The sequence below is a fragment of the Ailuropoda melanoleuca genome, chromosome 14 (genome assembly GCF_002007445.2).
Source record: "Ailuropoda melanoleuca isolate Jingjing chromosome 14, ASM200744v2, whole genome shotgun sequence".
In the NCBI taxonomy this organism is placed as follows: Eukaryota; Metazoa; Chordata; class Mammalia; order Carnivora; family Ursidae; genus Ailuropoda; species Ailuropoda melanoleuca.
This window is the reverse complement of record NC_048231.1, coordinates 6207473-6221894: the sequence shown is the minus strand read 5'-3', so window position 1 is coordinate 6221894 and position 14422 is coordinate 6207473. Positions and strand designations below refer to the sequence as shown.

The following is a 14422-nucleotide window of genomic DNA, read 5'->3' as shown; positions in this document are numbered from 1 at the left end:
TCCTATTCTGTGAAATAAGAGGATTCAGGTATCATTCAGTTCTAAAATTCTTAAGTGAATTCAACATGATCGCTGTGGAGCTCTCTGGATTCTAATAAAACAGCCCACCACTACTGCCCCTATACAAGCGTTATAAATCATACATGAGACAAGACTTACTGACTCCTTATGGAGAGCGCATAAACAATTTAAAGTACCCCAGGAATGCTTTTTAATCCCACCACCCTCCCTCTCCTTTACTGTCCTTTCCGATGAACGGAGACCTCTGAGAGCTGGCTGGCTGGGTTTAGGAAAGCAAAGCAATGATTATCAGTAAAGAGGGGGATAGCGTAATTGATCCAAGATTAAACGTACTTTATATTTAGTTGTGCTTATAGGTTATTTTACACTCATGATACTCCTAAGGCGGGGGAAACGGAGACCGTTAATGTTAATGATTTATTCAAAGGCATACAACTGTCTGGGGTAAGCCCAGGATTAGAATTCATGACTGGTACCTTAGAAGTGATGTTTTTACTCATTTTTAATGTCTCGTATGACAGACCATTAATTTCACACACTCTCAAGACTTGTCTTAAAGAGTTCCCCTTTCACCCCTGCATTCAATAATTTACCAAGACTTGCACAGTGACAAAGCAAATAAACTAGCAAATTCTTAGATCACTCAGTAAAGCACTGTATATTTTAATAAATAGATCCCAGATTCTGGTACATAAAATTTTGCTTAAGAAAGTGTTATGTCTTAAAAAAAAAAATTGCATTTCTTCTAACCACTTTAGACTATAATTTGCATACTAGAATTTTAAGGAAATTGTTCTAAGGGAATTTTTTAAAAATTCAAAATCTTCCCCAAAATAGAGCTCCTTTCTGTTCTTTGAGTTTGTGTTTCTCTTTAAACCCTTTACTTCCAAAGAAACACTCATTACTGTGCAATTGCACTGATAAATAGGGAGTTCTGACTACTTGACACCCAGTCTTACCCAACCAGTAAGTCTTAGCATTCTGACTGGTTAGTGGGAAAGTAGACAAGGGGAAAAATTAAAATAAATAAATAAATAAACAGCTGAAAATTAACTGCCATGTGATTTAGAAGCTGTTTTTTCTAGGGTACCAGCCAGCCGTGCAATCTAACAGGTACTCATTTGTTAAAAAGTTGCTGAATCAAGCAACTATGGAAACAGAGGGTGTTTCTGAAAAACAGATTTGATTTCTGAAAAAGCAGAACTTTACACTGTGAAACCCTCCCTCCTTTCAGGCTTCCCTTCTGACTTGCTGAGAGCTTGCAAACTAGTTTCCTTTTTATTTCTAAACATAACAGAAGTTTCTCACCTGAAGATAAACAACAGAACTTATTTGTTTGAGTTTTCCCCAAGGATACATACTTGCCAATTCTGTGGACACAATTTTGAGATCTGATTTGAGGTCACATCATCTCAGGAAAAGAACAGAATGCATTTCTATGTGTACTAAATTATCTTCCTTGTTATTTATAACATGTGCGGTGCCCCTATTAGAAATTTGTCCCGCTTTTAAAAATAATAATATTTCTGTCTAGTTCTGAGATCCCTTTTTCTTTGCTATATCTCTTAATTCTTTAAAATATTTAGACATTATGTACTTCCTTGTGACAATAAATTTCCTAAAACATAATCCTTCTGACCCCTTACCTCCAAAACTGGGATTACAAAACTCTTAAATTTTCTTTTCATGGAATTTTAGACTACAGTTTTGAGATTTCCAAGAAATATTTTTTTCATTTTCTCAAAGCTTTCCCACGGGGCGGGACAAGCATCTAACTCTTGATTTTGGCTCAGGTCCTGATCTCAGGGTCAGCCTCCATGCTCAGTGGGGGTCTGCCTGAGATCCCCCCCAATCTTGGGCGCTCGTGTGCACACACTCTCTCTCTCTAATAAATACATAAACCTTAAAAAAAAAAAAAAAGCCTTCCCCATGAAAATATACCTGACCTGTTCGCAGCCCCTAAAAACACAGAACATAAATCATCCTCAAAAAGAAACACCACCTAAATTGTTTCCTCCTCGTCAGTGAACAATTAGAACTCTCCCCACAAAAATGTCTTATCACTCCACAGTATTTTCTTGAGCGGACCAAAACTAGAACTATCAAAGGATCTTGAGAAGTAAGACCACTAAGACAAAACAAAATCTCTGTATCATCCTTTGGTTGAAGCTCCTCCAACTTAATTTAGTTAGGAAGCTGGCCGACTAAGAGAGGTAGTGAGATCAGTATCTGTTTAGAGAGCATATCTCACTATTTGCACATTCCTTTTGACACTCGACAGTGCTAGAAAAGTGAGGTAGTAGTGACTTCTTTGTTATAACTTGAAAGTAAGAACAGGTAAATTCTTACATCGGTGGCTGAAATTGCAGATTCTCTTTTTGGTAAGAATGACAAAACAGTACTAAGAAGCGTTAATATTTATTTAGTACTTCATTTGTGCCAGATATTTCATACGTGCCATCTCTTTAGTCCTCACGAGTCTGTAAGATAAACACTATCCACCCCATTTAGGAAAACAGAGAAGTAAAGTAACTTGTCGGAGACCATTCAGCAAGTCACTGGCAAGACCTGGTTGAACACAAATATGCAGGCTCCAATCTCCGTGCCCTTAAAAGAAAGTTCCTAACGGGCAAGGTAGGGCTAAGCGACTCATGCATCCCGTGATTCCGTAATTCCGTTAGAGAAATCTACCAGAACACGTATTATCTGAGCATTCAACCCAGGAAGTGATTAACAGATGAATATAGTGACCACACTAAAATGGGCTTTTGTGAGTTTAAATTGTCAGCTCTTTCTGCCCTTTCTCCTCTTTAAAATAAATAAGAGGAAACGTGTGTTTTGCCCACTGCTGCAGCTAGCTGGCAAACTCGCGTAATAACTAACAGAACTGGTTTAGCAACAAATAAGCTCAAGGTCTCTAAATTCTAATCATAGGTACGTCACTGATTGGAAAGATGATCCAATAGCTTTTGACTTAAGTTAAATTTGATGTTTATATGGCTTTCAGAACACAGAATAAAAAGCCCATATGTGTGAAGCCTCAAGAAGAAACCCTGATACCAAACATCTAGGTGGAAAGGGAAACGCACAAATTCTAGCTACTCTGCTTAATTACTGCCAGGGTTCCAAGTGTTCGAAAACATTCAGATGGTATAAACACACAATGGTCCGCAGTGATGATCTCTAGGGACAGGGACTATAGGAATGGAAAGTGAAAATAATATGAGGAAGGGCTTTCACTTTTTAATGTGTGTTGTTCCATTTTTCTAAGAACACAAAAAAATTTTTAAAGAAATGCTCAAAGTTCTGCCAGACTTCATTTTTTTTTAAAGATTTTATTTATTTATTTGACAGAGAGAGAGACAGCCAGTGAGAGAGGGAACACAAGCAGGGGGAGTGGGAGAGGAAGAAGCAGGCTCCCAGCGGAGGAGCCTGATGTGGGGCTCGATCCCAGAACTCTGGGATCACGCCCTGAGCTGAAGGCAGACGCTTAACGACTGAGCCACCCAGGCGCCCCTGCCAGACTTCATTTTTAATCTGCATCCACAAGCCTGACATCAGGATTACGCATTTCATCACCTAATGAAGGGGATTACTATTAAGGAAAAGACCATCATTCTCTCGTCTCTCCAGCTCAACTAAAACAAGACTTATTTTATAAACTGTTCGCCCTTTGGGGCACCTGGGTGGTCAGCTGGCTAAGCATCTGCCTTTGGCTCAGGCTGCAATCCCGGGGTCCTCAGATGGAGCCCCTCATTGGGCTCCCTGCCTGACGGGAGCCTGCTTTTCCTTCTCCCTCTGCCTCTCCCCTCATCCATGCTCTCTCCCTTCCCCCACCCAAGTAAATAAATAAAATCTTTTTAAAAAAGGGGTGTTCATCCTTTCCTACCCAAATGTGTCCATTTTATCAGAAGAAAGAGGAAAAAAAATTCTAAGGGACTTCAGTCTCCAAGCAGCTCTAAAAGGAAAGAATTTGAGAAAGATTGGAAATGAAACTCCCTCTACATTCTTCAGGTAACAAAGGGAAATCTCACGTAGAGGTTTATTCTCTCCTCAAGGTAAAGAATACGTATTGGGAGCCTCAATGTGGAAATTGTGAAAAGTGCCACGAAGAGCAGCCCTCAGAAATCACACACTCATTCTTCCCAGTTCTGGTTGGCCTTGGGCTCCAAGGAGCCTGAAGAGAAAGATAAAAGTGAGAAGTGCTTTGTAATGAAGGTAAATGTTGAAATACTTCAGGCCTCTTCTGAGTTATTTCTTCATCGATAAAAATACCATCTGCTTCCAATAATGATTTTTGGAGATGCTTAGCATAAAATCTCAGACATAGGAGATGCACAATAAATGTTGGTTTCTTTCTGGCAGAACTAAATTTCCAACTGCCAGCTGTCCACTAATCGTTGGCTCAAAAGATTAGCCCACTAGGCCCACCCTACCACCAAGACCATCCGTCCTCTCCCACACTTCCCCTCCTGTGTTCTCAATCTCTCTCAAGTAATGGCACAACATTCTCTTTGGCACCTTAGAATTCTCTCTCTTCCATCTCCTTTTAATACTTTCTGATTTCTGTTTTTCTTCTGTCCTCTGGATTTCTTCATCATTCACCTGGATTTCTGAAAACACCTTGGAGAGAACTCCCTGCTTCTCCAATACATCTTCCAGAACATTCCAGAACATGAAACAGAGATCACACCAAGCTCGGTTCCCCTCTGACAATACAGTCCACTTACGTGTTCAAAAGTACCCAAGATCTAACCGTGAAACACCTATCAGACCTCTCCCACTGCATCTTGCCATCAGCCCTGTGCTTTAGTCTGGACTAGTCTTCAGCCTACAATCCACTCTCCTCCATTCTCTCCACCCATGAAAGCCCTACTCTACATTCTAGAGCCGGCTATATGCCCAAATTTAATGTTGAGGCTCTACAATTCCAGCCCTAATTTCCCCAAAGCAGACATTAATTACCACCGATGGTATGCACCCACAGCACCTGGCCTCCACTTCCACTGGTATCCCGTTCATTCTGAATCATTTGAGAACAATGAGTTTATAAGGCTATCTCCCCTAGTTCCGGAAGAACAGGGGCCATATCTGATCACTTCTTATTGCCACTTCCACACCTGCCACTCAGCCCCTAATTCACTATACCCTTGAACTGACTGTAACAACTAGCATTTATTACATTGTGTTCTGCAGTATTCAACAATAAATGCTGTACTGCCCACTAAGTGTATTACTGCGGAAATATTCATTACACTCCTTTAAGGTAAATTATATATTGGCCTCCACGTGACAGATAAGGAAACTCTACTCAGAGAGGTTATATCATTTGTCCAAAGTGATACAGTTAGTATATGACAAAGCCAGGATCTGAACCAAGGTCAGTCTGACTTCAGAAGATATACTCTTAATCATTCCGCTATGGCACGGACATTTCCAAAATACACTCGTTCCTTTAGTACTTACACACATGGGAGTATTACCCAAGACCAGGACTTCAGTAAATTCTGTTTTATCCTATCAGCACATGGAGGCCATTTTGGTTGTACTCTAGCCCAGGGTCATACACAAGCAGGTCCAGTCTCCCAGATTCACTTATTTCACTTATTTTTCTCTGCTCCTACCGCCACCTCCAAACCCCTGAAAAGCAAATCAGAAAATTAAAATAATAATTTGGAAGGCAGGGACAGGAAGACGATTAAATCTTCCCTTCTTTGTGGAACATATAGTATTAACAGTGAGTTTATAAGGTTTGACAGGTATATATAACCTGAAAGAATATGTTGGATCATTCCAAAACATATTTGCCCTGCTCAAACCTGAAATCGGCAAGAGTTACTAAGAAAACACATAGCCAACTGGGAGACGACACAATGACTCACAAGAGGGGCAAGCTTACTTTCCAAGTCTCAGAAACCATCACCAACAGAGTCTTGTCACCAAATCATCAACCTGTGGTTATAAACAGTCTGGAGTTTCTTTTCATCTGGCCTAGAAGGAATCATAACCAGTTCTGGACTGAACACTAGTTATAAAATTAATTATTATGCAACTAAGTTGAAGCTTCCTATAATGAAAGAAAGTACAAAGACTACAAAGGTAACAGACTTTCTTTTAAATAAAGGTCTATTAACAGAAGTTCTTACTCAGTGTGGTCAAATGAATGACTTTAAATGATATTTAAGAGAACCCTTGTGACCCATTTTTCTTGTCAACATACAAGTGCAGATAATAAAACACATCTTTAACAGTTTTATAAACAGAATTTATAGTAGGCATTCTTTTTCTCTTTCTGAATCACTTGCTCAAAATTTTGAACTAAAAGCTCTAGCATGCATTATTCTACCAAATGATCCCATCGTACGTTGGCTATATAACCTACCAATAGCTTAGATTCATTTGAGTTGTGGGGGTTTTTTCCTTTATTATTTGTTTTGGAGCACGGGAAACAGTCTTTATTTTGTTTCAATTTAAGATAAAGATTACTTCTGAGTAATTAAATCTTTTGTAAATGAAAATTAGCTAACCTCTATGGTATGACCCATGAATTAATATATCACACAGAAGCAGCCAAACCTGAAGATCTCAGCCATAGTACGATCATCTTTTCCTCAGAGTTGCCCAACTTGTACTCCAAAGCCAGACTAGGGAAAACAGGTAGTATGTCTGTGCAGATTAATTCTGCATCACCCCCTCCCCCAAACACGGAGGATCTCGTAGCCTGAGCTCTAACTAAACAGGTTAACTCTAAACTTGATGAAAAGAGTATGTGTAGCACATGGACTAAGATGAGCGGATTTTTTTAAAAGATGTATCGTTCATCCCTAAATGTTAAATACCCTTTCTTTTCAAATAAAGCAGCATAATTGCTGAAATGAGTAATAAGAATTTTTAATTTAAGTATATTAAAAAATGGGGGCGCCTGGGTGGCTCAGTCGTTAAGCGTCTGCCTTCGGCTCAGGGAGTGATCCCGGCGTTATGGGATCGAGCCCCACATCAGGCTCCTCCACTATGAGCCTGCTTCTTCCTCTCCCACTCCCCCTGCTTGTGTTCCCTCTCTCGCTGGCTGTCTCTCTCTGTCAAAAAAATAAATAAAATCTTTTTTAAAAAAGTATATTAAAAAATATGCCTAGAAATCTACAAAACCTCCCTTCCCCAAATCCTCCCTTTCAAATTAAAGGCTCCCCGTCAAGCATGATATTTCAATTTTGACAGCACATGGGTGTGTATATTCTTTCTCATTTGTCTGGAAAATTATCTGTAAGTATAATGTATATATTGCTATCACGATGATGAAGGTTTATAAAATATTTCGACAGAATGTATTCACTGTTGTAACCTGTATATTTATTTTTAGTGAATTTTAACAGGAATATATGTACACGTCTCCACACCACTGTTTTGATTTACTATCTTCTGTGTAAATGAATTCCAGATAAACTTTATCTATAATTTAATGTGTGACCATGAAATGTCTATTTATGATTCAGTTTCATGTTCATCTCTAGCATCTTAATAGCTCAAATAATTTAAAATCTAATTATGGATGAAATAATATGATGTGTGGAATTTACTTCAAAATAATCCAGCGTAGGGGGGTAAGTGAGGGTATAGGTCAAGCCACCTTGGCAGAATTTGATAATTACCGATACTGAGTAATGTTTACACAGGAGTTCATTTCACTATTATCTCCGCTTTTGAATATATGTGAAATTTTTCATAATACTTTTTTTTAAATCCGATTTACTACTACTCCAATGTCAGGCATAACTTTGTCATTTTGAATTTGTTTTACCCACATAGCAATTAATGTTTTACATGACATTTCATTAGTGCCAACACTGCTTTTTAAGTTACAATGGGGTCATAAATCTCTTAGACATCCCTGGCTACACCACCATCAGAGTTGGCTTGACCTTAGAAAGCTTGAAACGCACATTGGGAAATGTTATACGAATGTGACAATGTTGCTGGGAAACACAAATACACATTCAACCTTGTGCACCCAAAGCACTTCAATATGGCTTTCAACTAGATGATATGGAAGGAAATCCTCAATTATCAATGAACTAACTTCAGTAAGGAAGGATTTCATTTTATGAATTGATAGTTTGCTGCACAATGTTGCTCTTTGTAGGCTGTCATCTATGAGGATGCAAAGACATGAAGATATATGATAAGGAATCAGTGACCCCAATACTGGAGTTCATAATGAATAGGAGGTACGAGCGGGGAAACTGAATAATAAAAACAGAAATTGGAACTAAGATGATGCTTTTCATACATTTTTATAGCGTCACCAAAAAGAAAAAGTACAACGGAGTAAATATCACATTTCTAAATCATACTCATAGAATTTTGGAGCTGGGGAAAAAAATCTCAGAGACCATCTAATCCTCCAGACCAGTAGTTCACAAAACTGAGTGCGCATCCGAATCACTTAGAAGGCTTGGTAAACACAGATTGCTGGGCTCTGCCCTCAGGGTTTCTGATTCAGTAGGTTTGATGCTGCCGGTGCCCGGAGCACACTTAGTGAAGCACTGTTCCAAGCTTCCTCCCATCGCTCTGTTTGTATCTCCATTGTAGGGATCGCCAGTTACCACACGGGATTGCATGCTCCTCTGCTTGTGGGCCTTTCTTCTACTAGACAACTGCCTTTGTAAGAGCTAGGGGCATACATTTTCATCAAGGTTCCAGAGTCCAGACTCAATAAATATTTACAAAATAAATTAACTTGTTCAATGAATTGATTTTTTCCCCCTCCTTTACAGTTGAGTATTTGTCAGTGTATTAATATTTAGAATGGGGGTACACTTACATAACCAGATGGAGACGAGCTACGCACTGATGACAAACAGCAAATGCTGGCAGGACCCAAAGGAAGACTAAAAGTCAGCTGGAACCAGAGCACCAAGTGATGGCAAATTCTAGAGAGATCCAAGAACTACATCTCAGACTGGAGTTTTCAGTCCAATACCTTCCACTCTGATACATGGAAGCTTGAGGCTCACTGCTGTCAAATCTGTTACTTTGATGGGGCTCCTGGGTGGCTCAGTCGGTTGAGTGACCAACTCTTGATTTCATCTCAGGTCATGATCTCAGGATCCTGGGATCGAGCCCCGAGTGCCCCCACGCTCAGCATGGAGTCTGCCTGTCCCTCTCCCTCTGCCTCTTCCTCCTGCTCTCTCTCTAATAAATAAAATCTTATTTTAAATAATTAAATAATTTTTTAACGTGTTACCTTAACTTGAGGAGCTGTAACCAAATACATTTCATCTCACACACCATCAAAAGAAAAAAATGCTTCCAAACTCATGTTTCAGAGTTTCTCAGGGTCTGGAAAATATCAGCACAGGTGGACTGATTTCTGCCCCCCATCCACCTTCATCCTCCTAATGTTGCCCAGAGGAAGGAAAAGCAGCACAGCACACTCAGCAGTGCCTGTCTAGAGAGTTCTCCAAGGGCAGGTGTTCTGAATGTTGTATCCTCTACAGCATCCTCAAACATCTTTCTATTACAGTAGTGATCTGCTCAATGGCAATTCAACATAGTTTAAGAAAATGAACTGTGCTCTGATTTCTGAATTTCACTACTTCTTTAAAGTTTATTCTAATGTTAGAAGTTAGAGTCCATATATATTTATATATACATATATATGAATCCAAATAACCTCAATATATATGATTTCCTTATTTCCGTTTAACAATACTACAATAAAGAATATAACCGGTACAACTGTATGGATATATAAATGATTTTTTATTATTATTTAGATCCCTTTAAAAAATAACTGACTGTGTAGGAGCACCTGGGTGGCTCAGTGGGTTAAGTGTCCAACTCTTGATTTCAGCTCAAGTCATGATATCAGAGTAATGGGATAAACCCCCATATGGGCTCCATGCCAGGTGTGGAACCTGGTTAAGATTCTCTCTCCCCCTCGCCTTCTGCCCCTCCCCCACTCACATGCCCGTGTGTGTGTGTTCTTTCTCAAAAAAAAAAAGTAAAATAAAAAATAAAAAGGAGCTTAACTTTAAAATTTTTTAAATAAAAAATAAAAAATAACTGACTATTCAAACAAAAATAATAATGTAGTGTGGGGTCTACAAGACAAAAAGTAAAATACATGACAGTAACAAAAAGGTCACAAGGAGAGTAATAGAAATATACAAACATGGTGTTCATACTGTACATGAAGTAGGATACTAACACTCGAAGCTAAACTGTGATAAGTTAATGGGGCCTGGGATCGAGTCCTACATCAGGCTCCCTGCTCAGTGGGAAGCCTGCTTCTCCTTCCCCCCTGCCTCTGCCCCTCTCCCTTGCTCAAGCTCTCTCTCTCCCCATCTCTCTCAAAATAAATAAATAAAATCTTAAGAAATAAGTAAATAAAAAACAGAGATCATCACACTGGGGGCACCTGGCTGGCTCTGTAGGAAGAGCACATGACTTCTGATCTCAGGGTCATGAGTTCAACCCCTATGTTGGGTGTAGAAATTACTTAAATAAACTTTTTAAAAACTAAAATATAGGGGCGCCTGGGTAGCGCAGTCATTAAGCATCTGCCTTGGGCTCAGGGCGTGATCCCGGTGCTCTGGGATCGAACCCCACCCACATCAGGCTCCTCCACTAGGAGCCTGCTTCTTCCTCTCCCACTCCCCCTGCTTGTGTTTCCTCTCTCACTGGCTGTCTCTGTCAAGTAAATAAAATCTTTAAAAAAAAAAATAAAAATAAAAAATAAAATATAAATAAAAGACAGAGATCATCAAATTGAATAAAAAAGCAACACTCTTCAAGGAGGTGAAGCATAACTCTGCATTCCTTAAGTGTAAGCTGCACGTAGTGACTTCCTTACCAAAAAGTACACCATAGATGGGGGAGAAAAGAGTAGCTTTACAGTGGAGAAACCTGACACCTCAGCCAGGTGGTCAAGGTTAACATGAATAGGGATAAGTCATGTTGATATCATGGTCCTTTAACATGGTGTAATTAAAATACACATTCTTTTCAAGTGCCCATAAAACATTTACTAAAAAAAATTATATTCTGGGCTATAAAATAACTCTTGATAAATGTAAAAGGATTTGAGCCATACGTAGTATGCTTTTTGACAACAATGGAATTAAATTAGAAATCAGTAACAGAAAGATCTCTAGGAAATCCATAAATATTTGGAAACCAAGTAATATGGGTAAGTCTGAGTCAGAGAATACATCACAGAAAACGTTTTTTAGTATTTTGAACTAAATAAAAATGGATTTACAACATATCAAAATTTGTGAGATGTCACTAAAGCAGTACCTGGGAGGAAATTTACAGGACTAAACATCTATGTAAAAAAAGAAATAAGGTCACAAAATCAATGACCTAAAGAAACTAGAATAATGGGGTGCCTGGGTGGCTCAGTCAGTTATGCATCTGCCTTCAGCTCAGGTCATGATCTCAGAGTCCTGGGATCAAGTCCTAAGTTGGGCTCCCTGCACAGTGGGGAGTCCGCTTTTCCCTCTGCCCCTCTGCCCCTCTCCCGCTCATGCTCTCTAATAAAATAAATAAAATCTTTGGGGAGGAAAAAAAAGAAACTAGAATAAGAAGAATAATAAGGATTAGAGTGAAAAGTCAGCTAAATAGAAAATAGAAAAACAAAAGGAAGTATCAACAAAACCAATAGCTAGTTCATTGGGAAGGTCAATAAAATTGATAAACCTCTAGCCTACGGTTTCTCAACCTTTCTCACTACTGACATTTTGTCTGAATGATTCTTTGTTGAGAGGATTGTTCTTGTTCATTGCAGTATCTTGAGCACCATCCCTGGTTTTGACCCACTGGATGCCAACAGCAAATGCCATACATCTCCCACCCCTAACACGTACAAGACATCATCTCCGTACATTATCTGTCTCTTGAAATTGCCAAATGTTCCCATTAGCAGTAAGATAAACTTCAACCCATACTTCACTCTATAAACACATACTAACTCAAAGCAGGCTGACCTAAATGTAAAACGAAAACTTTATAGTTGTGCATTCTTTTATAGTTTTCCCAAGAGTTATAAATAACTAAAATAAATAAATAAAGAGCTATAAATAACTCTTAGAAAAAGATCTTTGTTACCCTGGGTTAGGCAAAGATTTCTCAAGGTACAATGTCAAACGTACAATTCATAAAAGGATAAATTGATAAATTGGACTTCATTAAAATTTAAATCTTCTGATCTTCTAAGATACTGTGAAGAAACTATAAGATGAGGAACAGACTGAAAGTAAATACTGCAAATCACGTATCTGATAAAGAACTTGCATCTAGAAAATATAAAGAATTCTCAAAACTCAATAATAAGGAAGCAACCAACCCAATAAAAAATGGGCAAAAAATACAAACAGAAATGTCAGTAAAGAAGATATATGTATGATAAATAAGCATATCATTAGCCATCCGGAAAATGCAAATTAAAAACACAATGAGATACCAGTGCACCTCTAGTAGAAAGTCTACGGAAAGCCTGACCATTCTAACTGTTGACAGGATACAGAGCAACTGGAACCCTCATACACAACTCTGGGAATGTAAAATGGTACAACCCCTTCAAAACATATATCTACCATATGAGTCAGCCAGCCCACTCCTAAACATTTACCCAGGGGAAATGAAAGCAGATGTCTACACAAAGACCGTGCATAATGTTCACAGCAGCTTTATTTTTAATAGCCAAAAATTGGAAAAAGCCAAATGTCAATCCATGGGTGAATGGATGGATGAACTGCGGTATATCCATACAATGGAATACCATTCAGCAACAAAAAGGGATGAATCACTGATTTATACAACACGGATAAATCTCCAAATAATTATGCTAAGTGAAAGAAGCCAGACAAAAAAGAGACCTTGCTGTATGATTCCATTTATATAAAATTCTACAAATATACACTTCCATAGGGTCAGAAAGCCATTTTCGGTTGTCCAGAGAAAGAGGATGTAGGGTAATAGGTGGGGCCAAACGGAGAGATGGTTTCACAGGTCTTTATACAAGTAAAAAACTTACCAAATTTTACACTCTAAATATGTGTGGCTTACCATTGTGTCAATTACATGCAACAGAGCCAGTGTAAGAATTATCACACTAACCTGCAAAATGTAGACAGTTGAAGATAACAATCAGAAAAGAACATAACCTGCGCAATTCAGTGAAGACTTACAGGCTTTAAACATAAGTGATTTTACACTATTCCAGACACAATCTTTCATTTGGTAGAAGTAGGAAAGGGGGCATTTGACACAGGTCATTGGGAGACGTGAAAGCAAACAAGTGAGGTGCTGAAGCATCGGCTGTTGCATTAAACATTATTTCTTAATTAAGATGTAGCCAATATGAAATATTTCATAATAATAAAAAAAGGAAAAATGATTTTGTTTTTTCAATTTGACCTGTTCCACTCCTGGGCAGAACTAGGAGCTCCCCCCCTCCCCCAGCACTGCCATGTGCATACTGCAATGGCTCGTCCATCAGGATGGGGACTCTGTCTTTGATGCTGGCAGAGTGGTCAAATGTATTTTGAACTCAGAGAGCCTGGCTTCCTGTCCGCGGCTCTGCCATTCACCTACCAGGTAGCCTCCGAAAATTACTTGATGCCCAGTTTTAGAAACTATAAAACAGGGCTAAGAGGGAACATATGGGGATTCGATGTGAATTTATCTAAACCTTGGCCTACAAGGAAGGCCCCGCAGGATCTTCCACCTGATACTCCCTCTTCACTTGGTTCTTTCCCTCCAGCTGACCGTGCTCAGGCACAACCGCCTTCTCCCAGTTCCAGCAAAGCCACACACTGCCAAGCTCTCTCCTGACTCAATGCGGTTTCCCCCACTGATCTTCTGCCATGCTTCTCTCCTCCCCACAACCTCCTGCCCCAACAACACGGCCAGCAACTTCTTAACAAAGATGCAGCTTAAAGAGCAGCTCCACAGAGAAGCCTTCTCGCTAATAACACGGCCTGTTTCAGCCCGCTATTGTCTCCTTCTTTCTAGTCAACATTCATTCAATGAATAGTTCTTAAGGACCTACTGCAGGTGAGGCACTGTTCCAGATTCTGACGATACCACAGTGACTACAACAGCCTTGATGGAGTACAATCTAGCGGGGGAAGACAGACCATTAACAAATGAGTAAAGCATGGAGTATGTTAGTTCTGTGGTCAGAAGGGCCATGGAGAGAGACACCTGGGTGGCTCAGTCCGGTCAAGTGTCTGCTTTCAGCTCAGGTCATGATCAAGGGTCCTGGGATCGGGTCCCCCAACAGGCTCCTTGCTCAGTGGGGAGCCTGCTTCTCCCTCTGCCTGCTGCTCCCCCAGCTTGTGAGCTCCCTCCCTCTCTCTCTGACAAATAAATAAAATCTTAAAAAAAAAAAAAAAAG

At 39.4% G+C, this 14422-nt stretch overlaps 1 long non-coding RNA gene across 1 annotated transcript in view; it reads right to left on the bottom strand.

Moving 5' to 3' along the window:
- LOC117795960 overlaps positions 1 to 14422 on the bottom strand; it is a 32018-nt gene that overhangs the window by 14743 nt on the left and 2853 nt on the right. Inside the window, exon 2 of the long non-coding RNA XR_004620149.1 lies at positions 5488 to 5661. This is a non-coding gene — a long non-coding RNA (uncharacterized LOC117795960). The remainder of the gene's footprint in view (positions 1 to 5487; positions 5662 to 14422) is intronic.